Below are 12,756 nucleotides of genomic sequence, written 5' to 3'. Positions count from 1 at the left end.
TTAAACGGATCGGATTCGGCGGGGAAGAGCGGAGACTGCCAACCCAACCCCAGAACTCCCAAGTACAGTGATCGTGTCTTGTGAAGACTTGGCCGGGGAGAAAAAAAACGATCACTGCTTTCGCGTTACCTGTGACACGCCCGCCACTCCGGCCTTCATGTTTCACGCTGTGCCCTTTTTTCCGTCCCCTCATCGGCGAAATGATGAACCCACCTTTATGTTGGTGTAAAAAGTTAAGTGATTCCCCCGAAGCCTCTTCCAGCTGTATAAATCCTACCATGATTTTTGTTTCTTGGCACCAAGGTAGTCCAAGTTGTTTGCCATCTATCGAAATATTGACACAGGAGGTGTCTTAACGTCAGCGGCTTCTTCCAGGTTTTGTCTGTTTCGCCTAATACTGTTTTAAGAGTCAAAACGTGCCAGCTAGTAAATGGTAGAGATAACCGTTCCTACAGACTCATGCGGTCCTTGATAGCTGTCCTGTATAAAGTTTCTAGAAAGTCAAAGAATTATCCAAGGGTCATCGCATTTCTCAATGACAGAGCCAGAGTTTAATCTGATAGTTTTAAAGTGTTCATCTGAGATTTGCTCACCAATCCACACCCATCTGTAATTCCACCACTAGGCTCCCTGCGAAAATAAGAGCTAACATTTATTAGGCACTTTCTAGGTACCCAGCACTCCCTTAGGCACTTACCTGAGTTATATTATTATTCCTCCCAATGAAAGGGTATGTTTTGATCCGCTTTACAAATGAGAACCCCAAGGCTCAGAGTTGGTAACTTGTCCAACATCACTCAGCTAGGAGACTTCACTAGAATATCAAACTACAGCTGTCTAACACAGTCTGTTTGCTTTTCTCTGGCCACCTAAAAAAGTTTCCAAATCTGGAAACACCTAAAAAGTTTCCAAATCTGGAAACACCTAAAAAGTTTCCAAATCTGGAAACGTTTAAGTACTCCTTTCTTTCAAGGAGGTAAAGAGAATTCAAAGAAATCTCTGGGGGGGGTGGGGGGGGAGTTCATTTTTCTCCATAGCCCACTGGCAAAACTGACTCACGGGGCTTAGAAAACTTCTAAATCCTAATCGCGGGCCATCGCGAGTGGCATTTATGTTCCACATTCTAAAGGCAGACAGCCTCGATCAAAATTTCTTCTCATTTTTGCGAGCTGAATTACTTTTAACAAATGATTTAACCTCCCTGGGCCTCAGTTTCCTGATTTGGAAACTGGATAATAACATACACTTCAGGAGTGAGGTGTAAATCGGTAATTTCAAGGGAAGTGTTTGTAACAGTACCTCGGAAGTACTCAGTAAATGCAAACGCTTTTTATTTTTGTTTGCCTTCAGAGAAACGAGAGGTTTAATAATAATGGGAACTGTGAGAGAGGTTCATCAGCCCGAAAAAATAATAAATAAATAAATAAATAAATAAATAAATGGATGTATACAGCCTTAAGCTTAACAAATAAGACTTTTTAATGACCCCTTGTAAATATGCCAGTTAGGTTCTGGTTTCTGGTTGGTCTGGGTGATGTGACTTCCAGGTTGCATAATGAGGTGGTTTCTAGCCAAAGAAAAAAGTCTACCTAGTTTAACAGGTCATGTGCACATTTCACTCCAAATGCCAGACCCCACCCCTGCCTCTGCGGGGAAACTGAGATGCTTTCTTTCTTTAAGAACATTTCAGAAACCAAAGCTCTCCTTGCAGAAAAAGAAATCAACTACACCAACCTTACTTCCCATCTGTCAGACATTTCACGAAACTCCGTATTTCATCTCAATCTCCCAACCCTCACTGCCACTTTATGTCGCCCTCTGTCCCCAACAGCTTGATGGGAACTTCAGGGCAGAGCCTCTCCTTTGGAAATGATAACCTGTACCTTCAACCCAGGGGCGCCGCCTTGTAAACATTGCACTTGACGTGGGTGATGAGTCCACGGCACGGCCGTTGCGTAAACGTCCTCAGCCTCTATTGACTTGTCTTTGGGTTCCCTTTACATTGAAAACATCGGTCAGCAGAGCAACATGTCAAAGTCGATAAACTCTGCCACCTCTTGGGAGCAGTTGGTGGAGAAGACACAACCGGTGGGTCCATTGGGAAGGATGAAGACCCGAGGTTTTGCTCTTCACATTCTATGTGTTTGCATTATTACTGCCCTGGATCTCAGCGTATTAGACTTTTGGAGGGCTCAGTTTCTTGTTATGAAAGGAGGTGGGTTGCTTCCTGTGTACGTATATAATCAGTTGGATTATTCTAGCTAAGAGTTCGGGAAGAAAGCAATGTGCTGAGATCACACGTATGCACATCTTTAACCGGGTGCGTGGCTGTCTTTCATTCATGCTCCTCATTTCATGGCTGAAGTTACTTTCCCACCTTAACCCTCCTGTGAACTGTTTTCTTTCAAGCTTTTGCAGGTTTCGCAGCCTTGACATTATTGACATGTTGAGTTTTAGAACTCTGGTGTCAGGGGACTGTTCGTAGGATGTTTTGAAGCATCCCGGGCCTCACTCCACTGGGTGCCCCTCTGTGCACTAGCACATGCCTCCCTCAGTTGTGGCCACCAAAAGTGTCTCCAGCCATTGTTCCATGACATCCGGGGAGCAAAGCTACCCCGGTTAGGAACCACTGGCCAACCGTATTGGTCTACGACTTGTAAATAACATCAGGTACCTGATTCTCGTTTTCACAATGAGTAGTAATTGTTTAGGTTTTATTTTGTTCCCCAGTTTTGTACTTTGCTTTTCTCTGCCTGTGGAGGGAAAAGCATTCCTTGAGTATCATAAAGCCTTAAGCCAGCATTGCTGAGTTATAAAAACTATAACCAAATAGCTGTGTGACAGTCCCGGTCACTGAAGCGAAACTAAGCTCTGCGCCCCCCCACCCCCATCTATGCACCTGTCGTATAATTCAGTTGAGAGCGCTGGCTTCCATGATCGGGGGCCAGCAGTCTTGCTGTTCATGCTCCCCCTCCCCCACCCCAAAGGCCAGCATCACGGAAGGTCCGCAGGAGCCTCAAGACAAAGGTAAGCAGTTGCCTAACTGCGGATGATGCCATAACTATGCACAACAGGTGCAGTCTGGGCCCCAGGAAGTGGTGGGAATTGAACAATACGTCTCTGTGGAACCTGACTGCCGAGGGAGTAAAAACAACCTGTATATTTAATGTGCAGACATCCGTGGCATCAGGGCCAGCCCTACATCAGGTTCTGGAGTATGCCCGGGTCACCCTGAGTCACACGCTTCACGTCTTCAGCACCCACCTCCATCAGTCGCCCAACCTGCCTCCTCCCCACCCCGGAGCTTCTGCCCATCACCCACCTGGGCTCATCTGCCCCGGTGGCTTCTAGTGCTTAAAGCATTCTCTTAAATGCACCGTTCCTGGATCCCATTTGCGGCTGATCTCACAACTAATCGCAGTAATCTAGATCAAAGTTTCTCAACTCTTGGCCCGTGTGCCAGATCTACCCCACGAAATGTGTATTCCTTTGGCCAGCAAGGCGCTTTTTTAAACTCTTTGGTTTCACTGCCAATGTTTACAGACCCAGAAATTTTATCGAAGAATTCCAGATTTCCAGCTTCTCTTGACGAACTTGCATGTGACCCCACCGGCATGGAAGCTAGGTTGCGGGAGCTAAGCCCTTGCAGCCTGTTTGGGCACATCAGACCACATGCTCCCTGGTTCCTCCCAGGCCTGCTTCCCTCATTTATTCATGTTACCGGCCTCACCCCTGCAGGCATCTGAGTAGGTGATCCTCTCATTCGAATCCCAGAGAGTCACATGCTAACACTATAATTACTTTTGGAAAACAGAATCAGCAAGGCTACTGGAGGAGGCCATACAATTAGAGACAATCACTAACTTAAAAAAAAATTTTTTTTTAATATTTTTATTTATCTTTGAGACAGAGAGAGACAGAGCATGAGGAGGGGAGGGGCAGAGAGAGAGGGAGACACAGAAACCGAAGCAGGCTCCAGGCTCTGAGCCATCAGCACAGAGCCCGACACGGGGCTCGAACTCACGGACCGTGAAATCATGACCCGAGCTGAAGTCGGACGATTAACCGACTGAGCCACCCAGGCACCCCAATGACTAACTTTTTCATGTCATTAATGCCCTTCTCATAGACATCGTTTTTTCATAATAGACAATCAAGTGCCTCTTACCGAGCGCCGTTTTTAGGGGCTGTGATCAAATGCCAGTGACACTTGGAAGCACTTTGCATGAAATCGTTCATCCAATTCTCACCCTAACCGTTTGAAATAGGCACCATTATTATCCTCTTCCTGGAGATAAGGCAACTGAGGCACAGAGAGGTGAGGAAATTTGTTCCAGTGTCAGAATCCACGTGGGGAAGGACCCGGGTGGCCTGACGCTGGACTCCAACTCAAGTTTGCCTTGGCCCTCGACTGCTTCTCAAACGAAGTCACTTCCAACAACCACCCTCAAAGCAGGAAGCCAGGAAGGCGTTTCAAATTCACTCATCCGGGGGGTGAGGGTGGGGGGGGTGCCGGCCAAGTCTGCTAAGCTGACCTTGCCCTGCATGGTGGTTCCTGCTCTGCGGAGGCTCACAGGAAGTAGCAACGTGGGAGCCAGGGAGCCAGGGGGGTGGTTGCGAGATAACCGAAGCAAAAGTTACCGAGCCACGCACCGCCCAGACACAGAAAGAACGCTTGGAGGATTCGGGAAGTGGTCTACATGCCTTTCTAGTTCTACCGAATCGACAGCCCAGCCTCAGCTCCTCGCTGAACATCACACGTCCAGACCCAAAGGAGCCCGGCTCCCACGAGACAAGAACTTGCTCCCTCCTGAGAGGCACCGGGGAGCCGTGGAAAAAGCCCTGGATTCCGCACAAAAGGAACCTTCGGCCACAAGGCCGGGGGTCATCCTGGACCCAGCCCTTCTCTCGCTGCCCATGCTGTGTGCCCGCGGGCCCCACAGCTCTTCTCCAAAACCTATCCCAAAGGCGTCCTCTCTTCTCCATCGCGACCACGAAAATCCGGGGCCTGCCACGGGCATCTCTCACCTGGACTTCTGATATAGCCTCTTGGTGCACTGTTGCACACGCGCCCTTGACGGCTGCACCCCTCCAAGCCACTTTCCCAACAGCACAATCAGTGCTTCTCGGAAAGCATAAATCAGATCACGTCATTCCGACGTTCAAAACCTCCCATCACGTTGAGGATGAAGTCCAAAGTTCTTAACAGGTCCTAGAAAGCCCAGTCTGTCGATCTTCCACTCCCATGCTCTACACTCTCGATGCTGGGCGTCCTCACCGTCTTTGCTCCTCAGACACATCGAGTTCCTTTCACTCATATACACTCTGCCCCCAACTCTTTTCCAACAGATTTCCATCGCCGTTTCCTCCACGTTTCTCTCCATCCCGTCCCAGCTACTGCTGTGTCTTTACACTGCCCGTTATTATTATTTTATTATTTTTCTCTTTCCTGAGCACTGTTTGAAATTATCGCACATATGCATTTGCTCACCTGTGTCTTCTCAGTCTCCCCTCACTAGGCTACAATCTCCAGGAGAACATAAACATCGTCTTGGTCAGACTTATGTCTTCAGAACCCAGGACCACGCCTGGCACATAGTCACTGCTCAACAGATGTTTGTTGAATGAAAGAACAAAGCTACAAACTCATCATAATATTTCCAGCTTTGGGGAGGAAAAAAAAAAAGAGAGAGGAAGAAGACGGAGAGAAATGAAAAAGAGAGAAGGGAACATAGTCATGTGTTTTAAGACCCTGTGGGGGTTGAGCGCAGTGCCTCAAATGTAGCAAATCCCCGACAAAACGGTAACTGTGTTTGTTGGAACTAGATGCCCACTGATTTACACGCCCGATTGCAGTTAATGCTTTCAGGGATCCTATGAGGTAGACATTAGTGTTGCCATTGTAGACATAGTGTTGCCATCAGGAAAAAACGCTGACACTTCAGGTGTCAAGTGACATGGGCCAAATGGCTGGAAAGTGATGGAACCGACCAGAGAGCTTTTCCATCCATCACCCAGTGGCTTTGACCGCTGTCCCTGACATTCGCTGCTGGGATCTTATATCCTTGTACTTTCTTTTCCAAAAAACTGGCTGAAAGAATTTGCCTCCTGAATCCTAGGCACGTGGCCAAGGCAAGAAGATAAGACTCAAAACTTGTTTCAACATCATGGAAGAAGAACACCCTGTGTGCCTCTTGATTATCTGGAATGCCCGCGCAAATTGTGTCCACGTCAATAGAGTGAGGTCAACACCCGAGGCCTGATTTGTCCATTCCTGCCCGTATCCCTCCAACTTAGCCTCTGTATCTTCTAGATTCCAGTGTTCAATTATGATGTCCTACCTTGCAAAAGGAACATAATGTGGTAAGACAGAATGATCACAAATGATCTATCCACAAACTGGCATTTCCCATTTGAAGCATCTTTATCAAGAATTCGTTTTCTCGGGGTGCCTGGGTGGCTCAGTCGGTTAAGCGTCTGACTTCGGCTCAGGTCGTGATCTCACGGTCCGTGAGTTCGAGCCCCGCTTTGGGCTCTGTGCTGACAGCTCAGAGCCTGGAGCCTGCTTCAGATTCTGTGTCTCCCTCTCTCTCTGACCCTCCCCCTTTTATGCTCTGTCTCTCTCTGTCTCAAAAATAAATAAACGTTAAAAAAAATTTAAAAAAAAAGAATTCGTTTTCTCTTTATTTTTTTTTTTTTTTTAAATTTTTTTTTTCAACGTTTATTTATTTTTGGGACAGAGAGAGACAGAGCATGAACGGGGGAGGGGCAGAGAGAGAGGGAGACACAGATTCGGAAACAGGCTCCAGGCTCTGAGCCATCAGCCCAGAGCCTGACGCGGGGCTCGAACTCCCGGACCGCGAGATCGTGACCTGGCTGAAGTCGGACGCTTAACCGACTGCGCCACCCAGGCGCCCCCTCTTTATTTTTTAAAAAATATTTTTGTGGGGCGCCTGGGTGGCGCAGTCGGTTAAGCGTCCGACTTCAGCCAGGTCACGATCTCGCGGTCCATGAGTTCAAGCCCCGTGTCAGGCTCTGGGCTGATGGCTCAGAGCCCGGAGCCTGTTTCCGATTCTGTGTCTCCCTCTCTCTCTGCCCCTCCCCCGGTCATGCTCTGTCTCTCTCTGTCCCAAAAATAAATAAACGTTGAAAAAAAAAATTTTTGTTTAAATATTTTTGTAATGTTTATTTATTTTTGAGAGAAGCAGAGCGCAAGCAGGGGAGGGGCAGCGGGAGAGGGAGACACAGAATCTGAAGCAGGCTCCAGGCTCCGAGCTGTCAGCCCAGAGCCCGACATGGGGCTTGAACCTAGGAACTGTGAGATCATGACCTGAGCTGAAGTCGGACACTTAACCAACTGAGCCACCGGGTGCCCCAAGAATCAGTTTCCTAAAGAATTGATGTTCTATTTTTTTTTTTCCTAGCATGTTATTAGGAAAGTAAAATGGCACGGCCACTCTGGAAAACAGTTGTGCGTTTTCTCTAAAAAACTAAACATACACTTAGCGTATGACCCACCAATTGCACTTATCCCAAAGAAATTAAAATGTCTGTGCACATAAACCTGTACATGATTGTTCAAGGCAACTTTAATTGAATAGCCCATAGGCTGGTGCATTCATGCCATGGACTACCTACTCAGTGACACAAAGTAATGAGCTATTGATGTACCAACATCGTGGTCGGGGCTCAAGGGCATTTTAATGAGCACCAAAAGCCAATCTCAAAAGCTCACATCCTATATGATTCCACTTCTGTAAGTATTTCAAAATGGCAAAATTACAGAAATGGAAAACATATTCATGGCTGTCCAGGTTTATGGCGGTGGAGGGAGGAGCAGGTAGCAAGAGGGAAATGTCTGTGGTGTTGGAATCGTTCCTCTTCTAACTGTAGTGATGATGACATAAACCTACACATGTAACAAAATGACACTGAGGCTCCTGGGTGACTCAGTCGGTTCAGTGTCCAACTCTTGATTTCGGCGCAGGTCATGATCTCACAGTTCATGGGTTCAAGCCTGGTGTCAATCTCTGCACTGAGTGTGGAGCCTGCTTGGAATTCTCTCTCTCTCTCTCTCTCTCTCTCTCTCTCTCTCTCTCCCTCTCTCTCTTTCTCTTTCTCTGCCCCTCCCCTGCTTGTGCCCTCTCTCTCTCTCTCAAAATAAATCAACGTAAAAAAAAAAAAAAAACCCTATACACACTGTACCAATGTCAGTTTCCTGGATTTCATATTATACTATAGTTACATAAAATGTAACCATTGAGGCCCAGTTGAACCTCGTACTTCAGCTCAGGTCATGATCTTTCTATTAATGGGTTCGAGCCCTGCATCGGGCTTTGTGCTGACAGCTCAGAGCCTGGGTCTGCTTCGAATTCTCTGTGTCTCCCTCTCTCTCTCTCTCTGCCCCTCCCCTGCTCCCTCTCTGTCTCTCTCTCTCAAAAATAAATAAACATTTAAAAAAAAGTTTTTTTAATAAAATGTAACCATAAGGGAAAGTGGATGCCTGTACAAAGAATTCTCTGTATTGTCTTTGCAACTTTCCTGGCAATCTATAATAAAACCAAAATATTTTTAAAGTGCATATTTAAGTCACTCTGGATACGTAGGGAATGACTGGGATAAAGCAGGTCACTTACCCACTAATTAGAGTAGCTAACATGTCATCGATGTGTAAGGATTTGTGTTATATCTGTCCCGAACAAAGTTTCCCTTAAATCGCTGACTTAAAGTAACCGTTCTCATTTTTCAGAGCTTTTCACACAAAGCTAGCGTCCATCAGTTCGGCAAAGGCTGGTAAACCCCTGTTCAGTCAGTGCCCGGCACACAGTAGGTGCTCAACAAATATTCATTGAGCGGATGCCTGAATGTAAGATAGTAAGAATGGATGTGTAGAAACACTAGAAGACACATCACCAGGGTAACCCACATGGGAAATATGGAAAGAAAGTTAATAATGGAAACAACTTACAATGCTAGGGAGTAAGGCTGGGGCAGACTGGGGAGGCTGCTTCTCAGGGCACATACAGAAAACATGATTCTTCTCTCTAAAATCAGACAACCTAATGGAAACTATTAAGATGAACCACAGTCTTAGGGAAGTTCTAAGTTGGAGTTCCAGGTCAATCCAAAGTCACGGTTCTATATCGACAGATACGAGGATAACCAAGCTTTGAAGGTCCTTCCAATGCTGGTTTTGACACAGCTCTGGAAGTGATGATTGAAAATGGCAAAGACTGGGGTGCCTGGGTGGCTCGGTTGGTTAAGTGTTTGACTCTGGATTTTAGCTCAGGTCATGATCTCATGGTTCATGGGATCGAGCCCCCAGTCAGGCTCTGCAATGATAGGGCAGGACCTGCTTGGGATTCTCTCTCTCCCTCTCTCTCTCTCTGCCCCTTCCCTACTCACACACACACTCTCTCTCTCTCTCTCTCTCTCTCAAAAAAAATAAAGAAACTTAAAAAAAAAAAAAAGAAAATGGTAAAAATTATATTTATTCTTGGATGGTGGAAAAGCATCTGTTTTTCTTTGTATTTTTCCTGTATTTAACCTAAATAAACTCAGCCCTTATGTCTGCTTCCTTCTGTGGTTTAGTCTGGGGTGCCAAGGTCAACACCTGCGGGGGCCCAGGCAGGTAAGGTAAATGCATAAAGTCACATAGGAGGTGGTGAAGCTTCTAGTGAACAAAAGAGCGTGACCCACCTAAAGCCATTCAAATCCAAATATTATAAAAAGAAAGAAAAACCACACACATTGAGCCAACCCAACAAATTTGCAAGCTCTGGGCCCAGAGCAACACGGTTACCTTCACGTCAGTAAACACCCTTGCAGGTGTGTGCAGTCACTGAGGTAGAGGTCAGGCTTGTTTGTTTTCTTCTGAATCGGAATGAGGAGGCAGCCTCAAGGAGGAAGTGCTCACTTTGTTACAATGAAACACAGGAGGGCTCCTCCCGAAGACGCCCACCTGTTGAATGATTTACTTTTTAAAAGAGCAGTGGCCTGAAACTTCAAGGCATCACCAATGCGATGAAATAGACTAAAACACAGCTCAAGGTTGGACCCATCGCGGAGCAAAAGGCTGCTCCAAAGCAGGCATGATTGGCTTGTCCTTCCCAGTCAAGTTCTCCAGTGTAGTTTGTAACATTTATATTGTTCTGGGTAAACTATGGCATTTGAGTCCTGATTTATGATTGTGTCTTCCTCTGTCCCCTCCAGATAGAATGCCTTTACAAATACTTTGCCTTTTCATATCAGAAAACCAGGGATTCTTTGGACTTGATTTTTTTTTTTTTACCCACAGGACGAATAGAGATCAGAGTTGCCACCTTCTCGGTACTAATTCAGTAATTTATTTATTCAATGGCGTTTGTTCAGCTGTTCCTATTTACTAGCCACTAGGATAGATGCCAGATATAAAGAATGAGTAAAATATGGTACTTGCCCCCAGCAAAATCCAACAGAAAGAGATAGAACAGGTCAACACTGGCAGTTGTCTATTTAGCATTCCGTCCCCTCCCCATCCCCCATTAGGCCTTCCAAACAGAGTTCTAGCTCAAGGGTAAATCCACTCCTCTTGTCAGCGATTGGGCCGACGAAAATTCTTGCCAATGAATCATGAGAAGAGGTAGCCCCACGCTCTTCAGAATGAGCTGCCAGAAGCATTTTATTGTCATCCAACGATGGTGTTGTTCATGGATCACGTGTCTGGAACTGTTGCATCCAAGTCCGTACCAGCCTGAGGATGTGGCTGAGCCACGGAGAGATAAGAAAGGAAACGAAGCCAAGGTCGATGGATTAAGGCAACAAAATATGTCGTGTATCTGGGCTTCCAGCTACAGGAGTCAATGAATCCCTTTGTCATTTAAGCCACTTTGAGTTGGGTTTCCTTGCACCTCACTTGCAAACAAGATGGTTGGAGAAGCTTTTACCAACAGTTCATCTCTGTAGATGATCCACGGTTCGTACCATTTTTTCTCAGTGATGATAGTGACATTTCACAGCTCTTACATTAACTGTGCTTCTTCTGCGTCTCAATTGAGACATGTGAGGTTAACGGACACCTTCTTCTCTTTCTTTGCCCTTGTATTTGCAGTGTCCCTTCCCTTATTTCCAGCTAATTTAACTTGAAAGTACGGCACGAGAAATGGAATGCAGGCATAGGAAATTTTCTCAAAATGTGATTGTTTCTGTAGGTGCTAAATTATCAACATTTTTTTTCAGTGAAAGTGTATTTACAATTAGAGCTCAGATGCATTCAGATGGCATGACTTAAAGGTAATTCAACTGAAACAAGGCCATCAAGAATGGATGCTGATAGAGTAGGCAATTGCTCAAGAGTGGTTCCAGATGGTGACTATACTTATTGTGGGGAGCACTGTGCAAGGGATAGACTTGTCAAATCGCTGTGTTGTACACCTGAAACTAATATAACCTTGTATGTCAACTATACTTCAATAAAAATAGAGAAAACAAGAGTGGTTCCAGCCCTAGGAGCCTGTGCCTCGGGTGCCTTGAGTAGCAGGCACGGCAGAAAGGTTAAACGAATGTCCTTATTACTATCCTCCGTTGAGAAGAGGTGCAAGTATAAAAGGAAGAGTATTTGGGAGGCTCAGTTGCAGAACAGGGATCCGTCGCCTACGTGGCTAGTTCCGACTCTGAATACCTGCTCATCTTGAACTAGCTGTGGCTTGATTCTTTTTTCTTGTTTTTTACCCAACAGTATTTCTATCACAAATATGAGGGATGTTGTTCTGTGCGTAAACTATCGTAGACTCAAAATCGGGAGGGAGTGGCAACAGGGAGCTTATTCCAGAATTGACTTTGACCACATCGTGTTTGATTGCTGGCTCATACAGGGATTAACTGGGGATAATAGGTCCCATCCTACCCGCCATCTGTAACCTTGCTTCCCCTTCATTCTGAGCTGCCAAATTAGTTCCTGTACTAAAAAACAGAGTAGAATGCCTGGGTCCTCAATACAACATCTACCTTCCATTTGGAATAGTGACTGCACGCGATCCCTTACTTAGTGACCAAATCCTATCATTAACCATTAGGGAAGTAGAGCCAGTATGTGAAGTGGAACAACAAAACATCAAAATTAAAACAACAACAACAACAACAACAACAGCTCCCTTTGATTTCTAAAGTGTTTGATTAAAATTCATTAAGAATAAAATCTGCTACTATGTGGTGTGGCTGTCACAAAGAAATATATTTCCTGAGCAGGACATAAGTAGAATGGAGATGCTGGGGATCGAACCCAGGACCTCATGCATGCTAAGCATGCGCTCTACCACTGAGCTACATCCCCACCTGCCATGATGTTGGCTTTCTAGACTGCTTTCATGAAATAAAACAGAAATTTGCTCCCTTAAAAGAAAACTACTGGTTATAGTAATAGCTGGGAGGTTTTCTTTTCTGGGGGGAGGGGGGGGGTGGGGGGGGGGAATCATATGATGCAGAGGGTGTATATGGGGAGGTCCTAGGAGATAGAAATGAAAATATTTACTTTTATTTCTGTGCTTTTGTGTACTTGAGTATTTTACCATGCAGACATTACCTACTTAAAGCAAATAAAGACGTAAAATAAAATAAAAGAGAAAAAAAACAGAATGAAATCCTGTGATGTTTATAATTTTCCTTTGAAAAGAAAATACTTCATAATAACTTGTAATGCATGTAAAAATATTAAAGTCACACTCATTCTTTATAGCCTACGTTGCTAAATAAAGCAAACGATGACAATTCTATTTTGAA

The 12,756-nt window shown here is 45.4% G+C and overlaps 1 non-coding gene across 1 annotated transcript; it reads right to left on the bottom strand.

Moving 5' to 3' along the window:
• Positions 1–12,238: 12,238 nt before the first annotated feature.
• On the bottom strand, positions 12,239–12,310 carry TRNAA-AGC. The gene has a single exon. It is a non-coding gene; the product is annotated as a tRNA-Ala (tRNA).
• Positions 12,311–12,756: the final 446 nt, after the last annotated feature.

This window comes from Lynx canadensis, chromosome C1 (assembly GCF_007474595.2).
Source record: "Lynx canadensis isolate LIC74 chromosome C1, mLynCan4.pri.v2, whole genome shotgun sequence".
Taxonomy (NCBI): Eukaryota; Metazoa; Chordata; class Mammalia; order Carnivora; family Felidae; genus Lynx; species Lynx canadensis.
The sequence above is the reverse complement of the archived record's forward strand: the minus strand, read 5'-3'. Positions and strand labels throughout refer to the sequence as shown.